At 34.3% G+C, this 23,591-nt stretch overlaps 1 protein-coding gene across 1 annotated transcript in view; it reads right to left on the reverse strand.

Moving 5' to 3' along the window:
• Positions 1-23,591, reverse strand: part of DACH2 (dachshund family transcription factor 2) — an 842,698-nt gene that overhangs the window by 344,097 nt on the left and 475,010 nt on the right. The gene's annotated exons all lie outside the window — the stretch shown is intronic.

Genomic DNA, 23,591 nt, shown 5'->3' on the forward strand with positions numbered 1-23,591 from the left:
ACAAACAACCCTAAAATTTGTTTGGAACCAGAAGAGACCCCGAATTGCTAAGGAAATACTGGAAAAACAAAACACAATTGGGGTATCACATTGCCTGATTTCCAGCTTTACTACAAAGCAGCAATATCTACAATAGCCAAACTGTGTAAGGAGCCAAAATGCCTTTCAACAGATGAATGGATAAAGAAGATATGGTCCATATATACAATGAAATATTATTCAGCCATCAGAAAGGATGAATACCCACTATTTGCACTGAAATGGATGGAACTAGAGAGGATTATGCTAAGTGAAGTAAGTCAGGCAGAGACAGACAATTATCATATGGTTTCACTCATATGTGGAACATAAGCAGTAATATGGAGGATCAGAGGGGAATGGAGGGAAATCTGAAGGGGGAGAAATCAGAGATGAAGACAAATCATGAGAGACTATGGACCACAGGAAACAAAATGAGGGTTTCAGAGGGGAGGGGGTTGGGAGGCAGGGGTTACAGCACAATGGATTTTGAGGAGGGCACATGTTGTGGTGAGCACTGAGTGTTATATGTAACTAATGAATCATTGAACAGTACATCAAAAACTAATGATATACTACACAGCAGCTAACTGAATATATAAAAAAGAAAAGATTCTCTCTCTACCTCTCTCTCTGTTTCTCTGAATTAATTGATACAAAATTGTATTTCTATAAACAAATAGAAGTATTCATGAAATTGAAAGAACAGTTCATTTAAAATAGTATCAAAAGAAATGCATTACTTAGGAATAAATTTAATAAAAGAAATGAAAAATGTATATTCTAAAAACTACAGCTTTTGCAACTCAATAAATTAGAAGACAAATAGCCCAATTGAAATGTGAGCAAAGGGAGGTTGCCTGGGTGGCTCAGTTAGTTAAGCATTTGGCTCTTGGTTTTGACATGCGTCATGATCTAAGCGTCCTGGGACTGAGCCTTGTTCCAGGATCTGTGTTTGGCATGGAGTCTGCTTGTCCCTGTCCCTCTGCTCCCCCTCTTATCTCTCACTCTTGAATATATAAGTAAAATCTTCTAAAAAAATGAACAAAGAATTTGAATAGATCTTTCTCCAATGATGTATAAGTATGGCCAGTAAACACATGAAAACAGGTTTAACATTGTTATTCATCAGGGAAATGCAACTCAGGGAAAAACAATTATAGTTTTCTAGAAGTCGTCACTCTTACCCTCACAATAGGAAAAATCAAACTCAATAAACTGAAAATCATGATTTTTCTTAGGTTCATCAGAGAATTGAGGGCCCAGGGTGAAACTTTGCCCTCAAAATTGTAAAGAAAAGTGAATACACAGAACCACATCTTATGAAACCAGAAACCTAGAAAAATAATCTACCAATAGAGACAATTGATCTTAGAAAAATTAATCTGCAATTGACAAATTACCACAGGCTCAGTGTAGACAAGCTTGAGAATTAAACATCAATGAGAGCCAATCTTAGAGGAGGCTAACACTTTCCTGGGTTTTACCTCCAGGAGACCTACCAGGTTCCCATAGTGAAAATCAGAGAAAAATCCCCTAGTAATTTTGGCAAGCAGAGGAGAAAAGTACCCATTCTAAAATACATCCAAAGTATTCCATTCTTTTAATTAAAAAATGTCTTCAGGGCCTAACTGACTGGCCTTTACCAGAAACTAACTGAACCAGGGAAGGGAAATACCAACCTCTAGTTACCCCTGAAAAAATTTCCATGTCTACATTTAAGAAGGAGTGTCTAGGGTCACCTGGGTGACTCAGTCAGTTAAGCATCTTTCTTCAGTTCAGGTCATGATCCTGGGGTCCTGGGATTGAGCCTTTCATCAGGCTCCCTGGGGTGCCAGATTCTCCCTCTCCTTCTGCCTGATGCTTCCCCCTTTGTGCTCTCTCTCTCCCAAATAAGTAAATAAAATCTTAAGAAAAAAAAGGAAGTGGTATCTAAAAATACTCAAGGTCCACAAGGGAGAAATATGAAAATAGAGACAATTTTAATTTCTGACACCTGCAACAATAGCAAACATTATGCAGATTCTAATATCAGCCAGATAAAAATAAATTCTTACCCTAAAAGGCCTATTTACCTAAGTTCCTTTATCCAGTACAAATTTTTAACCTGAAACAGAAAGCTACAAAGCATGCTTGAAGACAAAAAATTTAAAAAAAAAATTAAGAGAAAGTGCAAAAGTTTTTTTTTTTTATTTTGATGTAGTTCCAATAGTTTATTTTTGCTTTTATCTCCTTTGTCCTTGGAAACAGATATAGAAAAATGTCCCTACACAGAAATCCTGGCATATTCTCTTGTAATAATTTTATAGTTTCAGGGCTCAGATTTAGGTCTTTCTTTTGAGTTCATTTTTGTGTATGTATATGAGAAAGTCATCCAGTTTTATCATTTTATATGTAGCCGTCCAGTTTTCCTAGCATCATTTATTGAAGAGATTGTATTTTCCCCATTGAACATTCTTGTTTCCTTTGCCATAAATTAGTTGACCATATAAACCTGGATTTATAATAGGGACTCTCTTCTGTTTCATATGATCAACTTTTGTGCAAATACCATACAGTTTGATTACTACAGCTTTGCAATACATCTTGAAATCTGGAATTGTGAAACTTAAAATTTTTTCTTTTTCAATTTTTTTGGGCTATTTGGGGTGCTTTGTACTTCCATAAAAGTTTTACAATTATTTGTTCTAGTTCTGTCAAAAGTCCTAATTGGTATTTTTATAGGAATTGCCCTGAATCTGTAGATTGCTTTAGGTAATATGGACATTTTAATAATATTTATTCTTGCAATTCATGAACATGGACTATCTTTCCATTTGTGTCATCTTCAATTTCTTTCATTAATATTTCATAGTTTCTGGACTATGCATTCTTCACCTCTTTGGTTAACTTTACTCCTAGATATTTTCTTTCAGTGAAATTATAAATGGGGTTGTTATTTAAATTTCTCTTTCTCCTATGTCGTTACTAGTATAGAAATGTTACTGATTTCTGGGCATTAATTTCGTGTCCTGCCACTGTACTGATTTTTATTTTGAGTAGTCTTTTTGTAGAATAATTACAGTTTTCTATGTATAGTATCTTGTTGTCTCCAAGGAGTGACAGTTTTACTTTGTCCTTTCTAATTCAGATGTTTTTTATTTCTTTTTCTTATTAGTTTGCTGTGGCTAGGACTTCCAGTACTCTGTTGAATAAAACTGGCAAGACTGTACATTCTTCTCTTGTTCCTGATATTAGAGGGAAGGCTCTCAGTTTATCAACATTGAGTATTAAGTTAGCTGTAGGCTTTTTGAGAAGATCATATGATTTATATTCTTAGTTTTGTTGATGTGGTGTGGGATGTTGATTGATTTGCAAATATTGAACCATGTTTGCATCCCAGGGATACATCCCATCTGATTTTGGTGAATGGTCTCTTAAACATATTGTTGAATGCAGTTCTGTGCCATTTGAGACAACATGGATGGACCTAGAGGGTGTCATGATGCATGAAGTTAGACGGAGAAAGACACACATACTATATGAAAAAAAATGAATAAATCAACAAAAAGTAGAATCAGACCTATAAATACAGAAAAACTGATGGTAGCCAGATAGAAAGAGTCTAAGGTTAAGCAAAATGGCTCAAAGCTTCTAGCTAAGTAATGAATAAGCCACAGGAATAAAATTCACAGTATAAGGAATAGAGTCAAAGGTATTATAATAGTGATATAATGGAACTGAAGGTAGCTATGCTTGTGATGAACATAGCACAATGTATGAACTTGTCAAATCACTAAAATGTATACCTGAAACTAATGTAACATTGCCTATCATATATAGTCAAATAAAAATTTTATTTTCTTAAGTAAAGACACAGAGCAAGCATCAAAACCAGACTCAGAAAAGACAGAAATTTTGGAACCATCAGACTGAGAATTAAAAATAACTATGATTAATATGTTAAGGGTACTAACAAAAAGTAGATAACATGCAAAGAAAGGTAAACAATATAAGCAGAGAATTAGAAATCATAAGAAATATGCAAATAAAATGATACAAATATTTAACAACTGTAGCAAAAATAATGAATGCCTTTGATATGATCATCTATAGACTGGACAAGAACAAAGAATCAGTAAGTATGAAGACAGGTCAATATGAAATTTGCAAACTTAAAATCAAAGAGAAAAAAAGAATGAAAATATATTTAACACTTGTGGGAAATCTGTGAAAGATGTAACGTGTGTGTAATGGGGATATCAAAAGAATAAAAACAGACAGGAAGAGAATAAATGTTTGAAGTAATAATCAAATTATTGTAGAAACCAAATGATAGAGTCAGGAATCTCAGAAAACAAGTATGGTGAATATATATATATATATATATATATATATATATATATATATATATCTTGAGATGTATAGATGTATCCATATATATCAAGATTTACATAAGTCTTTCTTCAAAAACCATGCAATAAAGAAAGAAGAGAGTGAAGTACAATATTTATGTGTGGAAAGAAAGAATAAAAGACCCCACCAATCTACAATTCTTTACCCACTGACATTGTTCTTCAAAAGTAGATGAAAATAAAGATTTTGTCAGACAAACAAAAATTGAAGGACTTTTTTTTAGCAGAAGTTTAGCCATGCAAAAAAAAAAAAAAGGAAAGAAAGAAAGAAAAGGAAAAAAGAAAAAAAAAGAGTTGCTAGCTCCAAAATATGCAACTACATAAAAAAAAATGAAGAGTATTACAGGAAACAACATGTGTTGGAGAGGATGTGGAGAAAGGGGAACCCTCTTACACTGTTGGTGGGAATGCAAGTTGGTGCAGCCACTTTGGAGAACAGTGTGGAGATTCCTCAAGAAATTAAAAATAGAGCTTCCCTATGACCCTGCCATTGCACTACTGGGTATTTACCCCAAAGATATAGATGGAGTGAAAAGAAGGGCCATCTGTATCCCAATGTTTATAGCAGCAATGGCCACGGTCGCCAAACTGTGGAAAGAACCAAGATGCTCTTCAACGGATGAATGGATAAGGAAGATATGGTCCATATACACTACAGAGTATTATGCCTCTATCAGAAAGGATGAATACCCAACTTTTGTAGCAACTTGGATGGGACTGGAAGAGATTATGCTGAGTGAAATAAGTCAAGCAGAGAGAGTCAATTATCATATGGTTTCACTTATTTGTGGAGCATAACAAATAGCATGGAGGACAAGGGGAGATGGAGAGGAGAAGGGAGTTGAGGGAAATTGGAAGGGGAGGTGAACCATGAGAAACTATGGACTCTGAAAAACAATCAGAGGGTTTTGAAGGGGCAGGGGGTGGGAGGTTGGGGGAACCAAGTGGTGTGTATTAGAGAGGGCACGGATTGCATGGAGCACTGGGTGTGGTGCAAAAACAATGAATACTGTTTTGCTGAAAAGAAATAATTTTTTTTTAAAAAATGGAGAGTATTAGATAAGGAATGAATAAAAGTGAAATGGAATTTTATATTTTCCTTATTCTTACTTTATTTAGCAGTTAACAGTATTTTCTTTCATCCTTTTTTTTATTATGTTATGTTAGTCAATATACACTATGTTAGTCAATATATATGTTAGTCAATATATGCTAAGCCATAGTTCTTAATATAGTGTTCCAGGATTCATTGTTTGCATATAACACCCAGTGCTCTATGCAATACATACCTCCTTAATAGCCATCACTGGGCCAAGCCATGCCCCACTCCCCTTCCTCTAAAACCCTCAGTTTGTTTCTCAAAGTCCACAGTCTCTCATGGTTCATCTCCCCCTCTGACACCCCCCTTCATTTTTCCCTTCCTTCTCCAAATGTCCTCCATGCTATTCCTTATGTTCCACAAGTAAGTGAAACCATATGAAAATAGACTTTCTCTGCTTGACTTATTTTACTCAGTGTAATCTCCTCCAGTCCCATCCATGTTGATGCAAAAGTTGTGTATTTATCCTTTTTGATAGCTGACTAATATTTCATTGTGTATATGGACCACATCTTCTTTATCCATTCATCTGTTGAAGGCCATCTCTGCTCATTCCACATTTTGGCTATTGTGGACAATGCGGCTATGAACATTGGGGTGTTTATGGCCCTTCTTTTCACTACATCTGTATCTTTGGGGTAAATACACAGTAGTGCAATTGCTGATTCATAGGGTAGATTTATTTTTAATTTTTAGGAACCTCCACACTGATTTCCAAAGTGGAATCACCAACTTGCATTCCTACCAAGAGTGTAAGAGGGTTCCCCTTTCTCCATATTCTCTCCAATACCTGTTGTTTCTTGCCTTGTCATTTTCTTGCCATTCTAACTGGTGTGAGGTGGTAGCTCAATGTGGTTTTGATTTGTATGTCACTGATGGCTAATGATGATGAACATTTTTTCATGTGTCTGTTAACCATTTGTATGTCCTCTTTGGAGAAGTGTCTGTTCATGTATTCTTCCCACTTTTTTAAGTGATTATCTGTTTTATGTGTGTTGAGTTTGAGGAGTTCTTTATAGATCTCGGATATCAGCCCTTTATCTGTAGTGTCATTTGCAAATATCTTCTCCCATTCTGTGGGTTGCTTCTTAGTTTTGTTGACTATTTCTATTGCTATACAGAAGTGTTTTATCTTGATGAAGTCCCAAAAGTTCACTTTTGCTTTTGTTTCTCTTGCTTTTGGAGACATGTCTGGAAAGAAGCTGCTGTGGCTGATGTCAAAGAGGTTACTGCCTGTTTTCTCTAGGATTTTGATAGATTCCTGTCTCACATTGAGGTCTTTCATTAATTTTGAGTTTGCCTTTGTGTATGGTGTAAGCAAATGGTCAAGGTTCATTCTTCTGTATATAGCTGTCCAGTTTTCCTAGCACCATTTATTGAAAAGACTGTCGTCTTTCCATTGGATATTTTTTCCTGCTTTGTTAAACATTATTTGACCATAGCATTGTGGGTCCATATATGGGCTCTCTACTCTACTCCATTGGTCTATGTGTCTACTTTTTTTGTCAATACCATGCTGTCTTCGTGATAACAGTTTTATAATATAGCTTGAAATTGGGCAACATGATGCCCCCGGCTTTTTTTTTTCTTTTTTTCAACATTTCCTTGATGATTCTGGGTCTTTTCTGGTTCCATGCAAATTTTAGGATTGTTTGTTCCACCACATTGAAAAATGCCAATGATACTTTGATGAGGATGGCATTGAAAGTATAGATTGCTCTGGGCAGCATAGATGTTTTAACAATGTTTATTTTTCCAATCCATGAGCACAGAATGTTTTTTCATCTTTTCGGGTTTTCTTCAGTTTCTTTCATGAATGTTCTATATTTCCTTGAGTATGGATGTTTACCTCTTTGGTTAGGTTTATTCCAAGGTATCTTATGGTTTTTGTTGCTATTGTAAATGGAATTGATTCTAAATTTCATTTTCTACAGTTTCATTGCTAGTGTATAGAAAAACAACTGATTCCTGTGCATTGATTTTGTATCCTTCCACATGACTGAATTGCTGTATGAGTTCTAGTAATTTGGATGTGGAGTCTTGGGTTTTACATACAAAGTATCATGTCATCTGTGAAGAAAGAGAGTTTGTCTTCCTCTTTCCCAGTTTGAATACCATTTATTTCTTTTTGTTGTCTGATTGCTGTTGCTAGGACTTCTAGTACTATGTTGAATAATAGTGGTGAGATTGGGCATCCTTGTCTTTTTCCTAATCTTAAGAGAAAGGATCTCAGCTTTTCCCTTTTGAAAATGACATTCTCTGTGGGTTTTTCATAGATGGATTTTATGAAGTTGAAGAATGTTCCCTCTATCCCTATACTTTGAAGAATTTTAATCAGGAATGGATGCTGTATTTTGTCAAATGTTTTTGTTTTTGTTTTCTACATCAATTGAGGGGGCCATGTGGTTCTTCTCTCTTCTCTTACTAATTTGTTCTATCACATTGATTGATTTGTGAACATTGAACCACACTTGCATCCCAGGGATAAATCCCATCTGGTCGTGGTGGATAATCTTTTTAATGTACTGTTGCATCGTACTGTCTAAGATCTTGTTGAGTATTTTGGCATCCATATTCATCAGGGGTATCAGTCTGTAATTCTCCTTTTTGATGGATGTCTTGTGGATCAAGGTAATTCTCGCTTTATAGAAAGATGTTTCTATTTTTTGAATCAACTTCAAGAGCATAGGCATTATGTTGTCTTTGAATGTTTGGTAGAATTCCCCAGGGAATCCATCAGGTCCTGGAGTCTTGTTTATTGGGAGGTTTTTGATCATTGCTTCAATCTCATTACTAGTTATAAGTCTATTTGGGGAGTCAATTTCTTCCTGTTTCAGTCTTGAAAGTTTATAGCTTTCCAGGAATGCATGCATTTCTTCCAGGTTGCTTAAATTATTGGCTTATAACTGTTGATAATAATTTCTGATTATTGTTTCTCTTTCCTTGGTGTTAGTCGTGATCTCTCACCTTTCATTCATAATTTTATTACTTTTGTTCCTTTTTCTTTTCTTTTGGATAAGTCTGGTCAGTAGTTTATTGATCTGATTACTTCTTTCAAAGAATCAGCTTCTAGTTTCATTGATGTGTTCTACTATATTTTTGGTTTCTAATTCATTGATCTCTGCTTTATACTTAATTATTTCACTTCTAGTGTGTGTGTGGGGGGGTAGGCTTAACTTGTTGTTGATTCTCCAGTTCTTTAAGGTGTAAAGAAAGTTTGTGTCTTCTGGGTTTTTCTATTTTCGTTTTGTTTGTTTGTTTTGTTTTTTTTGTTTTTTGGCGTTTTGTTTTGTTTTGTTTTGTTTTTTGAGTGAGGTTTGGATGTCTATGTATTTCCCCCTTAGGACAGCCTTTGCCATATCCCGAAGGTTTTGGACCAATGTGTTTTCATTCTCATTGGTTTCCATGAGTTATTTAAGTTCTTCTTTGATTTCCTGGTTGACCCAAACGTTCTTTAGAAGGATGGTCTTTAGCTTTCAAGTGTTTGAATTCCTTCCAAACTTTTCTTGTGATTGAGTTCCAGTTTCAAAGCATTGTGGTCTGAGAATATGCAGGGAATAAACTGTCTTTTGGTATTGGTTGAAACCTGATTTGTGACCAAGTATGTGGTCTATTCTGGAGAAAGTTCCATGTGCGCTGAAAAAGAATGAGTATTCTGTTGTTTTAGGGTGGAATGTTCTGTATATTTCTATGAGGTCCATCAGGCCCAACGTGTTATTCAAAGTTCTTGTTTCTTTGTTGACTTTCTTCTTAGGTGATATGTCTGTTGCTGAGAGTGGAGTGTTAAGGTTTGTTAGGTGTTAAGTAGTGTTAAGCTATTCTTATCAATATGTCTCTATTTTGTTTAACAGTTGGCTTATGTAGTTGACTGCTCCCATGCTGGGGGCATAAATATTTACAATTGTTAGATCTCCTTGGTGAATAGACGTTTTAAGAATGATATAATGTCCTTCTGTATCTCTGACTACAGTCTTTAGCTTAAAATCTAATTTGTTTGACATAACAATTGTTACCCCAGTTTTCTTTTGAGGTCCATTGCCATGAAAGATGATTCACCATCCTTTCACTTTCAGTCTGGATATATCTTTAGGTTCAAAATGAGTCTCTTGTAGACAGCATATGGATGGGTCCTGTCTTTTTACCCAGTCTGCAACCCTGTACCATTTCATGGGAGCATTTAGGCTGTTCACATTGAGAGTGATTATTGAAAGTCATGATTTTACTGTCATCATGTTGCCTGTGAGGTCCTTGTTTCTACAGATTGTCTCTGTATATTTCTCTTCTACATCACTCTTGGGGTCTTTCTCCTTCTATAGAACACCCCCCCCCTTAATATTTCTTGCAGAACCATCTTAGTGGTCATATATTCTTTCAGTGTCTGACTACCCTGGAATCTCTTTATCTCTCCACCCATTCTAAGTTCCATCTTGACAGATAAAGTATTCTTGGCTGCATGTTTTTCTTATTTAGTGCATTGAATATGTCTTGCCAGCACTTTCTGGCTTGCCAGGTTTCTGTGGGCAAGTATGATATTATTCTGATGTTTCTCCCTCTGTACATAAGGAATATCTTCCCCCTAGCTGACCTTAAGATGTTTTCCCTGGTTTTAAGTTATACAAGTTTCACTATTACATGATTGAGGATCGGTCTGCTCTCCTTGATCTTGGGGAGAGGTGTTCTTTCTGCCTTTAGGACATGAATACTTGTTTCTTTCCCCATATTAAGGAAGTTCTCAGCTAGGATTTTCACAAATATATCTTCTAGTCTTCTCTCTCTCCACCCTCAGGGATCCCAATAATTCTGACATTGGAATGTTTCATGGCATCATTTATTTCTCTAATTCTGTTTTTGTGGGTTCTAAGTTGTTTGTTTCAGGCCTCCTCCTGACCCTTCTTTTCTATCAGTTTGTCTTCTAGATCATTAACTTGTTCTTCTGCCTCATTTACCCTAGCTGTTAGAGTATCTAGATTAGATTGGATCTCACTGATAGCATTTTTAAGTTCTGCCAGATCAGCTCTCACTTCTGCCCTAAGAGAATCTATGTTGCTGTTAATAGTCTATGCAACATAGCTATTGTTTGCATAACTGTTACCCTGAAGTATTTTTCTTACATCGTGCTTATATCCATATCCATTAATTCTGTGGCAGAGTTCACAGTCTTGAATTTTTTGCTGGGGGTTCCTCCTACTAGTCATTCTGGTGAGAGGTGGTTGAAAGAATGTATACAGTCCAAACTATTGACCACAACCCAAGCGAGATGCATCTGTTTTATAGGGACCTTAGGGTTTTTGGACTCTTGTTCTTTCAGCCTGTCTTCTAGGGTAGGAGCTTGCCACACTGTTACTCAGGCAATCCTATTTGGGAAGAGTTGCCCTGCCCCCTTTGGGGGTGGGAATGAGCTCAGTTTTCAAGGATTTTGTTCTCTGGCAGCTTCCCCTGGTGGCCTTCTGTGTCTCTTCCCAAATTCAGGCAGAAGTGACTATACCAAATCCTCTGTCTCAAAACAGAGAGATCACAGTCTGTTCTCCAGAAAACCCTCCAAGCCACACTACATTTGTTTTGTCTGTGCTGCTAAAAGCTGCAGTGTCCTGAGTTGTGCACCCACAACAGCACTCCCAGCCCTTGCTTCCAGGTTCAGGTACGTCTCTGCCCTTTGTACCTCTAAAACTTTAAGCCTCTCCCAGTTCACACACGTGTCCCCACAGCTCCAGGTTTCAGACTGCAGAGCTATCCTAAAGTCCTTTCCCTGCCACTACCAATCTGTGAGTCTTTGACTGGTCCCCAGCGCAGGATGCTTTTGCATTCCTGTGTTATTTCACCTTCGTGGCACCAGTGCTTATGGTGGCTTCTTTGGACTTCCATTTATCTTTAAATATCTGCCCACAGAATCATTCATGGCTAGTACCTTCATACCTCAAAACTAGCTGTCAGAAGTATTCTGCTGGTATAGATCCTAATATATCTTCTTACATCTCAGGCTGATTTCATGGGTGTTCAGAGTGGTCTGTTAGCTATCCAGTTCAATTCAGGGGACTGGCTGAAATAGAGTTCCCTACTCTTCTGCCATCTTGGCCCCCTCAACAGTATTTTTAAAGTAGTAATAGCAATGATGCATTTGGCAACTTATAAGGATAAGCATATTGAATGACAGCAATATTATGAGGCAAGAGAGAGGAATTGGGAATATTCTGTTATAATGTATCTGCATTAACCATACATGATTGAATATAATCTTATTTGAAAATTGATTTAGATTAGTCATAATATTGCAAACTCTAGGGCAACCACGAAAACAGCAAAATAAGAAGTATAATTAGAGTGTAAAGGGGAATCAAAAATAGAATCATATACAATGTTCAGTTAAAACCAGAGAGGCAGATTGAATGGGAGTCAAAAGACGGAAGTCAAAAAATAAGGGTATTGGATAGAAACAGTTATAAATATGATAGATATTAATCCATCTGTATCAATAATCACTTTTCCATATTGATGGTCTAAATAAGCCAATTTAAAAGTCTATCAAAATGGATTAAAAAAGAATCAACCAATTTTATGTTAATTACTAGAAACCACTTTAAGTGTAAAAACACAGATAGACTAAAAAGGGATGGATGAAGACATACCAAGCTAAAACCAGTCAAAATAAAGCTGAAGTCATTTCATTAATTTCAGACAAATCAGACTTTGGAACAAGGAAAATTAACAGTTATAAAGAAGGGATTACATAACAATAAAGGGGACAATTCCCCAAGAATACTTAAAAATCCTTAAGGAGAATGTGTCTAACAACAAAGCATAAACATATGTGAAGCAAAAACTGGTAGAACTTCAAGTAGGAAAAAGACTAATCTAATTTAATAGTTGGAGACTTCAAGATCCATGTATCAGTGATTGATAGATCAATCCAGCAGGCAGACAATCATCAAGGATAGAGTTAACTGATTATTGCCATAAACCAACTAGATCTAATTAACAGTTACAAATTATTCACCCAACTATAACAGAAAACAAATATATATTTTTTTTAATTCGAGAGAGAGAGAGAGAGAACATTTGCCAGCAGCGGGAGAGGCAGTGGGAGAGAGAGAATCTTAATCAGGCTCCATGCCCAGCATGGAACCCCCATAGGGTTAATATTATGACCCTGAGATCACGATCTAAATCAAAATCAAGAACTGAATGCTTAACCAACTAAACCACCCCATTGCCCCATATCTTCTTAAACTATTTTGAGTATTTTCCAAGACTGAACCATATTCTGGGCCATAAAATATGCCTAACAAATCTATAATAATAATATAATATATACATAATATAAAGTACATTCTCTGGTCCCAATGAAATTGAACATGAAATCAATAACAGAAAGATAAGTGTAAAATGCCAATACATATTATTTAAAAAGCAAATTTCTCAATCACACATGGATCAAAGTAGTTCAAGATAAATTTAAAATTTTTATTTTAAACAAAAAATGAAAAAATAATTTATCAAAATTTGTAGAATATGATGAATATAGTAAAGAAGGCTTAGAGGGAAATCTCTAGAATTGCATGAATATATTACAAAGAAGAAAGAGATAAAATGAATTATCCAAACTTCTACCTTTGGAAAGTAGAGAAAGAAGATGAAATGAAATCCAAAGAAAGCAAAGGATAAGTAATAACAAAATTAGAACAGAAATCAATAAAATTGAAAACAGAAAATCAATGAAAAAAACCTGATTATTTCAAAAGGTAAAAAAATAAGTTATAAACTTCTAACCAGGCTAAAAAAATCAATATACAAATTACTAATATCAGGAAGGAAAGAGACATCATCACTAAAAAGCCTATAAACATTAAAAATAATGAAGTAATATTAAAAATAACTACACTAACAAATTTGATAACATAAGTGAAATAGAAAACTCCTAGAAAGACACAGATTGCTATAAGTCACATAAAAAAATAGATAATTGAAATAGGCCCATATCTATTAAAAACATTGACTCAATAATAACTTCCTAAAACAGAAAACAGCAGGCCCAGATGGGTCCACTGGTGAATTCAACCAAACAATTAAACAAGAAAGTATACTAATTTTCTACAATCCCTTACAGAAAATCAGAGAGAAAGGCATATTTTTCTAATCCATTCTATGAGGGCTGCATTGCACTAATACCAAAAGCAGACTAAAACATTAAAAGAAATAAAAACTGTAGATGAATACCTCTCATAAACATGGATGCAAAACTTATGGACAAAATATTCACACGTTGAGTGCAACATTGTATAAAAAATATGCACCAACATCAAGTGAGAGTTAGTTCAGATATGCAAGTTTGACTTAACATAGGGAAAGAAGTAATTTCCCCTATCACCACTCTTCATCATCATACTGGAAGTTCTAGCAAAAGCAGTAAGAAGAAAAAATGTGAAGTATACAGACTATGAAAAAGAAGTAAAACTCTTCATAAATGACGTGTTTGTCTGTTGTAGAAAATCTCAAATAATCAATAAAAGAACTCAATTAACTAATAAATGATTATAGCAAGGTTGCAGAACACAAAGTTTATATACAAAAGTCAATTGCTTTGCTGCATATTAGCAATGAACAATTGAAATTTGAAATTAAAAACAAAACTTCATTTACACTATCACCAAAAAGGTAAAATACTTAAGTATAAATCTAACAGCATATGTATAAGAAATATAGGAGGGAAACTAGAAAACTTTGATGGTAGAAATCAAAGTAGGTTTAAATAAATGAAGAGATATTGCACATTGATGAATCTAAAACTCAATAATATTAAAAGGTTAGTTCTTCTCAATTTGATCTATAAAATCAATCCAAAGAAACTCCCAGAAATTTATTTATGGAATCAACAAATTCATTCTTAGGACTATATGGAAATGTAAAAACCCCAGAATAAGGAACATGATATTAAAAATTATAAGAAAGACAAAGGACTGACACTACCCAATTTTACAACTTAAAATAAACCTATAGTAATCAAGACAGGGATGTATTGGTGAAAGAATAAACAAACATATCAATGGAACAGAGTAGAGTGCCCAAAAATAAACTCACACATATATTGTCAACTGATCTGATTATCAACAGTAGTATTGGAACAGCTAGACAACCACATGCAAAAAAAAGAAAGAATGAATTGAGACCAAATCTTACACTGTTCACAAAAATCTCACTGAAAGTTGATCATAATCCTGAAAGGAAGACACAAAATTATAAAACTAGAATATCACATAAGAGAAAATCTAGAGTACATTAGGTTTGGTGACAATATTTTAGACACAGTATTAAAAGCACAATCTGTGAAAAAAGTGGATATTTTGGACTTCATCAAAATTAAAAACTTCTTTTTTGCCAAAACGGCTTTTAAAAAGGCAAATTTGGGAATTTATCTCAGATTTTGAGAGCAAATATTGCAAAGTTTTTTTTTCCAAAATATACAAAGTATTCCTAAAACTTAAACAAAAATATCAACTAAAATTTTGGCAAAGGACCTGAACAGACAACTTATCAAAGATATACAGATGGTAAATAAGGATAGGAAAACATGTTTAATATCATTTAAACATGCAAATGAAAACAATAATGGTGTACCCTTCACATCTATTAGAATGGCCAACATCCAAAAGATTGACAACAGCAAACATTGGAAAGGATGTGGGGCAAAGAGGAACTCACCTTCACTACTGGTAGGAATGCAAAAGGATACAGGTACTCTGGAAGACAGATCAGTAATGTCTTATAATATTAAACATATGCTTATCATATGAACAAAAAATTTTGCCTTTTAGTATTTACCCAAATGAGTTAAAAATTAATGCCCACACATAAACTTGCATGAGAATATTTATAGCAGCTTAATTTTTAATTGATGAAACTTAAAAACAACCAAGATGTCTTTCAATAGATTTGGGTAAACAAACCAAAATACATCCATACAATAGAATATTATTTACCAATAAAAAGAACTACCAAGCTATGAAAAAACACAAAGTCATCTTAAGTACATACAGCTAGGTAAAATAATTCAGGTTTAAAACACTACATACAGTATAATTCCAGCTATATAACATTCTGATAAATTCAAAACTATAGAGACAGTGTGAAGGTCAGTAGTTATCAAATGTTTGGAGAAAAAACTAGGGATGAATAGGTAGGCCATAGAGGATTTTTAGGATAATGAACTATTCTCTATAATACCATAACGATGTATAAATGATATTATACATTTGTAGAAAATCATCTAATTCTACAACACAAAAAGTGAATCCTATTATAAACTATGAACTCTACTTAATAATAAGTAAATATTGATATTGGTTTGTCAAATAAGTTTACCACACTAGTGCAAGAAGTTAGTAATAGGGAAAACTATAGGTGAGGAAAGAGGAGTATAAAGGAACTCTCTATATTCAACTCTCTTTATTCAACTTCTCTGTAAACCTAAAACTGGCCTAAAAAAGTAAACTATTGATTAAAAAAAGAAAACAATAGTGAAATAAAACCACTAGGATGGAAATAATCAAACTAATGTTTAACAAATTTGTACAGGAATGTCCATGGAATATTTATTCATAATAACCAAAAAGTGGGATTAAAACCCTAACTACTATCAACGAATGAATGGAAAACAAAACAAGTTATAGCCATACAATTGAATATTATTTGTCAATAAAAAGAAATAAATAATTATATATGCTATAACATGAAAAAAATTAGAAAATATTATGCTAAGTGAAACAATTCACAAAATACTGTATATTTACATTACTCTATTTATATGAAATGTACAGAATGGACTAATCCATAGTGATGGGAAGTATATTAATATTTGCTTAGCACAATGTCTGGAAGTGAGTGAATGGGGAATGGCTCCTAGTAGGCACAGGATTTCTTTCTGGAATAATAAAAATTTCGCAAAATTAGATTGTACTGTGGGATGTACAACTCTGTGAATATACTAAAAGTAATTCAATTGTATAGTTTGCATGGCTGAGTTGTATGGTTGTTGTACCATATCTCAAGAAAGCTCTTAAAAATACAATAGTCAATAGACACAAATGCTGAGATAACAGAGTTCTTGGGATTCTTTAAGATGTTAAAGCTGCCGTTACAAAATCCCTCCAAAAAATGATCATAAATACTCTTGAAATAATTCAAAAATAAAAATATTAGGAAAGACATAAAAGATGTATATAAAAACCAAGTGGAAATTTTAGAATTTAAAAATATTATTACAAAAGTTTTAAGCTCAATAGCTAACCTTAATAAGAGAATGGCAATTACAAAGTAGACAATTGGTGAATTCTAAGCTAGATCAATAGAAATTGTCCAATTGGAGCAACCAAGAAAGAAGTTGAAAAAATTTCAACAGAACCTTAGAGAAATGTAGAATATTAACAAAAAGTTTCAATATTCAAATCATCTGAGTCCCAGAGAAAAGAATGTGGGTAATGCTGAAGAAATAATCACCAAAAACTTCCTGTTTTTGTCAAAATATATAAACCTCTTAATTAAAGAAGCTTTGCACACCTCAAACAGGATAAACTCAAATATATTCATGTCAGATACCTCATAATCAAACTACTGAAAAAGAAAGACCATGAGAAATCTTAGAGGAGCTAAACAAAAAATTTGCACTACCTAAATGAGAATAACTATTTGAATGACCATGGGTTTCTTATCAAAAGCTGTTAAAAGCTTAATATAATGGCACATATATAAGCCCTGAAAGAGAAAAAGAACTTCTCAACCTATAGTTCTATATCCACTGAAAATATCCTTCACTAAAGCTGAAATAAAGAGGTTTTCAGACAAAGAAAAATTAAGAAAACATTGCCACTAGAGCTGCTCCAAAAAAATGCTGTAGGAAAATTTTCAGAGTAATTTTAACAGTAAGAAACTTATAATATCAAGAATGAAGGAAAAAAAGCAAATGCTAAATATCTGGATAAATGCAATAGACAATTTTCCTGTCTTCAGTGTTTTTAAACAGGTTTGACAAATGAAAGCAAAAATTATAGTGTTGTCTCATGGGCTTTTTTGTGTATATATATGTTGTGTGTGTGTGTGTGTGTGTGTGTGTGTGTGTGTGTAAAGGGGAAGAATAAGGGAAACTATATGGTGGAAAAGTTTCTCTATTTCAAGACACCAATAATCCTCTCTCAATAATTAATAGAACAAGAAGAAAGAAATTGGCAAGAATATGGAAAAACTAAACAATGCCATCAACCTACTGGATCTGATTGATAGTCATAGAACTCCTACTCTGTCACAGCAAAAAATACAAACTTTTAAGGTGTAGTGAAGTGTTTGCCATTATAGAACAGATTCTTGGTCATAAAACAACAAATTTAAAATGATTAAATCATACAAGTATGGGCCACCATTACAGAATCAAGCTAGGAAGAAATAAGAGAATTCATAGGAAAACCTCCAAACACTTGTAAATTAAACAGCACATTTTAAATAATCTATGGATCAAAGATGAAATATCAAGAAAAAATTACAATATTTTGAACTAAAAAAATGCAAATACAACACATCAAGATTTGTGGGACACTGGTAAAGCAATGTTGTGGGGAAATTATCGCATTAAATGCTTATATTTAAAAAAAAGGCAGCACCTGGGTGCTCAATCATTAAGTGTCTGCCTTTGGTTCAGGTCATGATACCAGGGTCCTGGGATCAAGCCCCACCTCAGGCTCCCTATTCAGTAGGAAGCCTGCTTCTCCTTCTCCCCTCCCCCTGCTTGTGTTCCCTCTTTCACTGTCAAATAAATAAATGCTTAAAACAAAAAAGGAAAAAGTGTTTCTAAATTAATAATTTAAGCTTTCACCTTAAGAATCTAGGATAAGAGAGAAAAAGAAAGCAGAAGGAAGGACCAAATTAAAATAAAAGTAGAAACGTAAAACTTAGGGAAAAAAAATCAATGAAATCAATAAAAACAAAAGCTGTTTTTTAAAGGATGAATAAAATGGGAAAACATCAAATAATGAAAAAAACAGAGAAGACGCAAATTTTAGGAAAAAAAAGAATATCTTACACACTTGAAGACTTCAAGAAAATAATAATGGAAAAATATGAATAACTCTATGCAAATAGATTCAACAATTCATAATAAATTAACCAATATTTTGAAAAACAGATACCTCAAAAATTCACCCAAATTGATACAGATAGCTTTTTAAAAAAATTTTTTTAAAGATTTTATTTGACAGAGATGCAGCAAGAGAGGGAACACAAGCAGAGGGAGTTGGGGAGGCAGAAGCAGGTTTCCCGCTGAGCAGGGAGCCCAATGCGGGGTTCAATCCCAGGACCCTGGGATCATGACCTGAGCCAAAGGCAGACACTTAATGACTGAGGCACAGAGGTGCCCCAATACAGATAGCTTTTAGACAGCATATTCCTCTAAACATTGAATTTCCACAAAAATTAATTTCCAGGCTCATATAATTTCAATGGAGAATTTTATCAAACATTTATAGAAGAAATAGCAGTAATTTTACATATTTATTATAGAAGAGAAGGGAACATTCCTGGTTTCATTCTGAAAGGTAAACATTAACCTAATACCAAAACAAAGAATTTGCAAAGAGAAAAAAATGTCCATGATGACAATCCCCCATCAGTGCAAACACATAAATCACTGATAAAGTGTAGGCAAATAAAAAAATAATGGTAAATAGAATTCAGCGATATAAAAAATATATATATACACCTAAGTGGAGTTTATTCCAAGGATACAAGATTGGTTCAAAATTTGAAAACTGATCAATGTACTCCATTATATAAGCAGTCTAAAGAAGAAAAACCACATGATCTTACTAATAGCTGAAAGAATTTGATAAAACCAATACTCAGGGACACCTGGGTGGCTCAGTGGGTTAAAGCCTCTGCCTTTGGCTCAGGTCATGATCCCAGGGTCCTGGGATCGAGCCCCACATCGGGCTCTCTGCTCCGTGGAGAGTCCGCTTCCTCCTCTCTCTTTCTGCCTGCCTCTCTGCCTACTTGTGATCTCTCTCTGTCAAATAAATAAATAAAATGTTAAAAAAAACCAACACTCAAACATTGTAACAATTCTCAGCAAAATAGAAAAAGAAAGTAATTTCTTCTGTCTAATAAGGGACACTACAAAAATCTTAAAATTAACATACACCTGACAGCAAAAGAATGAATACTTCCCCTAATAAGAACAATGCAAAAAGGCCCACTCTCACCACTCCTAGTCAACATAGTATTGGAGATGCTAGCCAGTTAAATAAGTCAAGAAAGATATAAAGGCCATCAATACCCTGATACCAAAGCCAGAAAAGGACACTACACGAAGAAAAAAAAAACAACCCTACAGACCAATATTGCTGATAGATATAGATGCAAAATTTCTCAAGAAAATACTAACAAACCAAGTTCAGCAGCACGTTAAAAAAGTCATTCATCATGATCAAGTGGGATTATCCCAGGGATGCCAAAATAGTTCAACACATGCAAAACAATAAATAATATATCATTAATAAAACAAAAACATCATATGGCCATCTCATTAGACACAGAAAAGAATATTTGATAAAACTCAGCATCTGTTCATGATAAAAACTCTTAAGTAACATATGAAAAGATAATCAGTATCATTGGCAATTAGAGAAATGTAAATTAGAGAAAAGTAAATCTATGATTAGATTCCAGTATATCTATGGAAAGACGAAAATGTTTAAAAATATATATTTTGACAATATCAAATGCTGACAAAGCTGAAGAGCAGCTAGAGGTCTCTAACATTGTTGATGCAAGTGCAAAAACTAAACATCTACTTTGAAGACAGTACGGCAATTTCTTATAAGGCTAAACATACCAAACAACTTAATAATCATGTTCCTTGGTATTTTCCCAAGTGAAGTGAAAACTTCTTTACAAAAACAAATACAAAAACAAACAAACAAATAAAAAAAACTGCACATCAATGTTTATAGAAGCTTTATTCAGAATGATCAAATTTGGAAGCAACCAAGATGTCCTTCAATAGGTGACTAGATAAACTGTGATACATCCATACAATGGAATACTATTTGGAAATTAAAAAGAATAAGCTGCCAATCTACACATCAATATGGATAAATCTTAAATGCATAATGTTTTCTAAAAGAAGCTGGTTTGAAAAGGCTAGACACTATGATTCCAATTATATGACATTCTTGAAATGGCAAGACAAAATAAATCTGAAAACAGAATTAAAAACTAAGGAAAGATGAATAAAAGATGGATTTTTGTTATAATATGTATCCATATTGGTTCAAAACTTTTTTATGAGTATACTATAGTGATACAGATTTTTAATAATAGGAAAAACTGGGTATGAGTATAAAGGAATACTCACCATCTTTGCAGCATGTCTGTAAATCTAAATTTTTTTTTAAATCCTATATTTAAAATATCCCTAAAAGAAACAATTCCAAAAAAGATATTTTTACCATGTTATTTATAAGATTTTAATTAAAATGATAAAGAAACACAGCAGATTGAGATTCTAAATAAGTATTTTGCTATTGAAAGGCTATAAAATTCTATTAACTATAATAGCCTATTAAAACATCTGATAAACATCTATTCCATTATTACTTCCTTTGACCTTGACTAAACCCTTTCCTGTTCTAACACATATAAACACTCAGAAACAAACACATGCAAACCTCAAAAATCTTTAAAATACATAGATAGTCATAACTGCCACTCATTTGGTACATTATATCACCTAAATTTGATGCTGCATCCATTACACATGGTATATAGTGTATATTAAATATAACTAGAATAATGACTAAAGTAAATGTCTTGAAGTTTCAAATTTACTTTTGAAAAATAATTTCAAAATGTTTTTGAGATAAGAAGACCTATTATGCAGATAAGGAAAAAGAATATCTAGATTAGAAATAATCAATTGCAACAAAAATTTCCTGAAACAAAACCATTCTACATATTTAAGGTTTATTCTATATTACACATGAATTAAGGAAAAGTATTTGTTTTAACAAATGACAATAAAAAATGTATGTTTAAAAAAAGATCCCTTTGGGGGTGGAGGAGCAAGATGGCAGAGCAGTAGGATACATAAATATCATCGGGTTCCAGGATAACATTCTGAACACCTACAAACTCAACAGGAGATCAAAGAGAAGAACAGCAATTCTAAGAACAGAAAATCGACCACTTTCTGGAAGGTAGGACGTGTGGAGAAGTGAATCTGAGGCAATATTCAAGAAGAGAGAGTACGGGGGGAGGGGCCATCTCCTGACAAGCGGTCGAGCAGTGGAGCACAAAATTGGAACTTTTAGAAGTCTGCTCCACTGAGGGACATCACTCCAGAGGCTAAAGGGGGTGGGGACATCATGGGGACAGTGTGGTCTCGGGTCCCTCGGGGTCAGAGAAAGACCAGGAGTGCTCAGAGAAAGACTAGGAGAGCTCCTAGGTATCAGAGCAGGGAAGTTGGCTGCAGAGATGGAGCCCAGGAGTGGGCTCTCAGCTTGGGGATACCTTAAACCATGATCTGAGGCACAGTCAGGCTACTGTTCTTTGATCAGAGACCCCACAAGTAGCAGATCTAGAGAGAGACCACTCCTTCCTCTGGGAGGAGCAGCATGGGAGTGTGCTGCAGAAATCTGGTAGAATTGGAGACTCCAAAAGGGGCCATGGCCCAAAGATAGAAATGCTTAGTCGCACGCTGGGTGAGTTCAGAGTGCAGCTGGAGACCAGGGAGACAGGAGCGATTGATTGCTTTCCTCTGAGGGCGCACTGAGGAGTGGGGCCCTGAGCTCTTGGCCCCTCTGGGCCAGATATTGGGAGGCCGCCATCTTCATTCTCTTCCTCCAAAGCTGTTCTAGTCTCCCACCTGATCAAATTACTTCCTCTTTTTTTTTTTTTTGACGATGTGGATGGAACTAGAGGGTATTATGCTGAGTGAATTAAGTCATCAGAGAAGACAAGTATCATATAATCTCCTCAATATGAATAATTTGAGAGGCAGAGTTGGGGGTTTGGAGGGTAGGGAAGGAAAAATGAAACAAGATGGGATTGGGAGGGAGACAAACCATAAGAGACTCTTAATCTCACAAAACACACTGAGGGTTGCTGGGGAAAGGGGGTTAGGGAGAGGGTGGTTGGGTTATGGATACTGAGGAGGGTATGTGCTATGGTGAGTGCTGTGAAGTGTGTAAACCTGGAGATTCACAACCCTGTACCACTGGGGCTAATAATACATTATATGTCAATAAAAATAATAATTTTAAAAATGAACCTCAAAAACCAAAAAGTCCACATTCAGAGATAACCACTGTTAACATTTTGGTTCACTTCTTTCTAGAGATTTTCTTACACAAATGTAATTACAAATCCTTTTTCAAAGGTGGATACTACTTAAATTCCATTTTCCCTTTAATGATATCTTGTGTTTTGTTAATGTCTTTCTATGTCAAGAATCTAAATCAGCATTATCATATTCATTTATATTTTTTTAAGTAATCTCTATGCCAGACCTAGGGCTCAAACTTAAAACCCTGAGATCAAGAGACTCATGCTCTACTGACTGAGCCAGCCAGGTGTCCCCATCATTATCATTTTTCAAATTGATTTGTTTTCCATTTCAGGGTGCTAGTACTACTTATTAAATGCTTCAGTATTTTTTTCCCTTCTGAGTTGGACTACCACTTAATTACCCATTCCCCATGTTTTTGGACATTTATTTGATGCTAATGACATTCCAGGCATATGCTAAGCACTTTACATGTGCTATTTCATTTATTTAACTTGCTTACAACTTCTTGGTATTAATGACAGTACTTATTCTGTATGTACATTTCTGTATGATTATGCAGTGCTTATTTAGAAACTCTTCTTAATATTGCCAAAGTTTCCTTCAGAAAGGTTATAACAATTTACTCTCACAAAGCATCAAAAGTATTTAATTTTTCATTTCCACCCAGCTGGTGGGTGTTACCAATTTTTCAAATCTTTTCTAATCTTTTATGGAAAAATGATATCTCATTATTTTACCTTGAATTTCTTTGATCATTAGA

Source organism: Lontra canadensis, unplaced genomic scaffold, assembly GCF_010015895.1.
Source record: "Lontra canadensis isolate GAN:19392208 unplaced genomic scaffold, GSC_riverotter_1.0 scaffold77, whole genome shotgun sequence".
In the NCBI taxonomy this organism is placed as follows: domain Eukaryota; kingdom Metazoa; phylum Chordata; class Mammalia; order Carnivora; family Mustelidae; genus Lontra; species Lontra canadensis.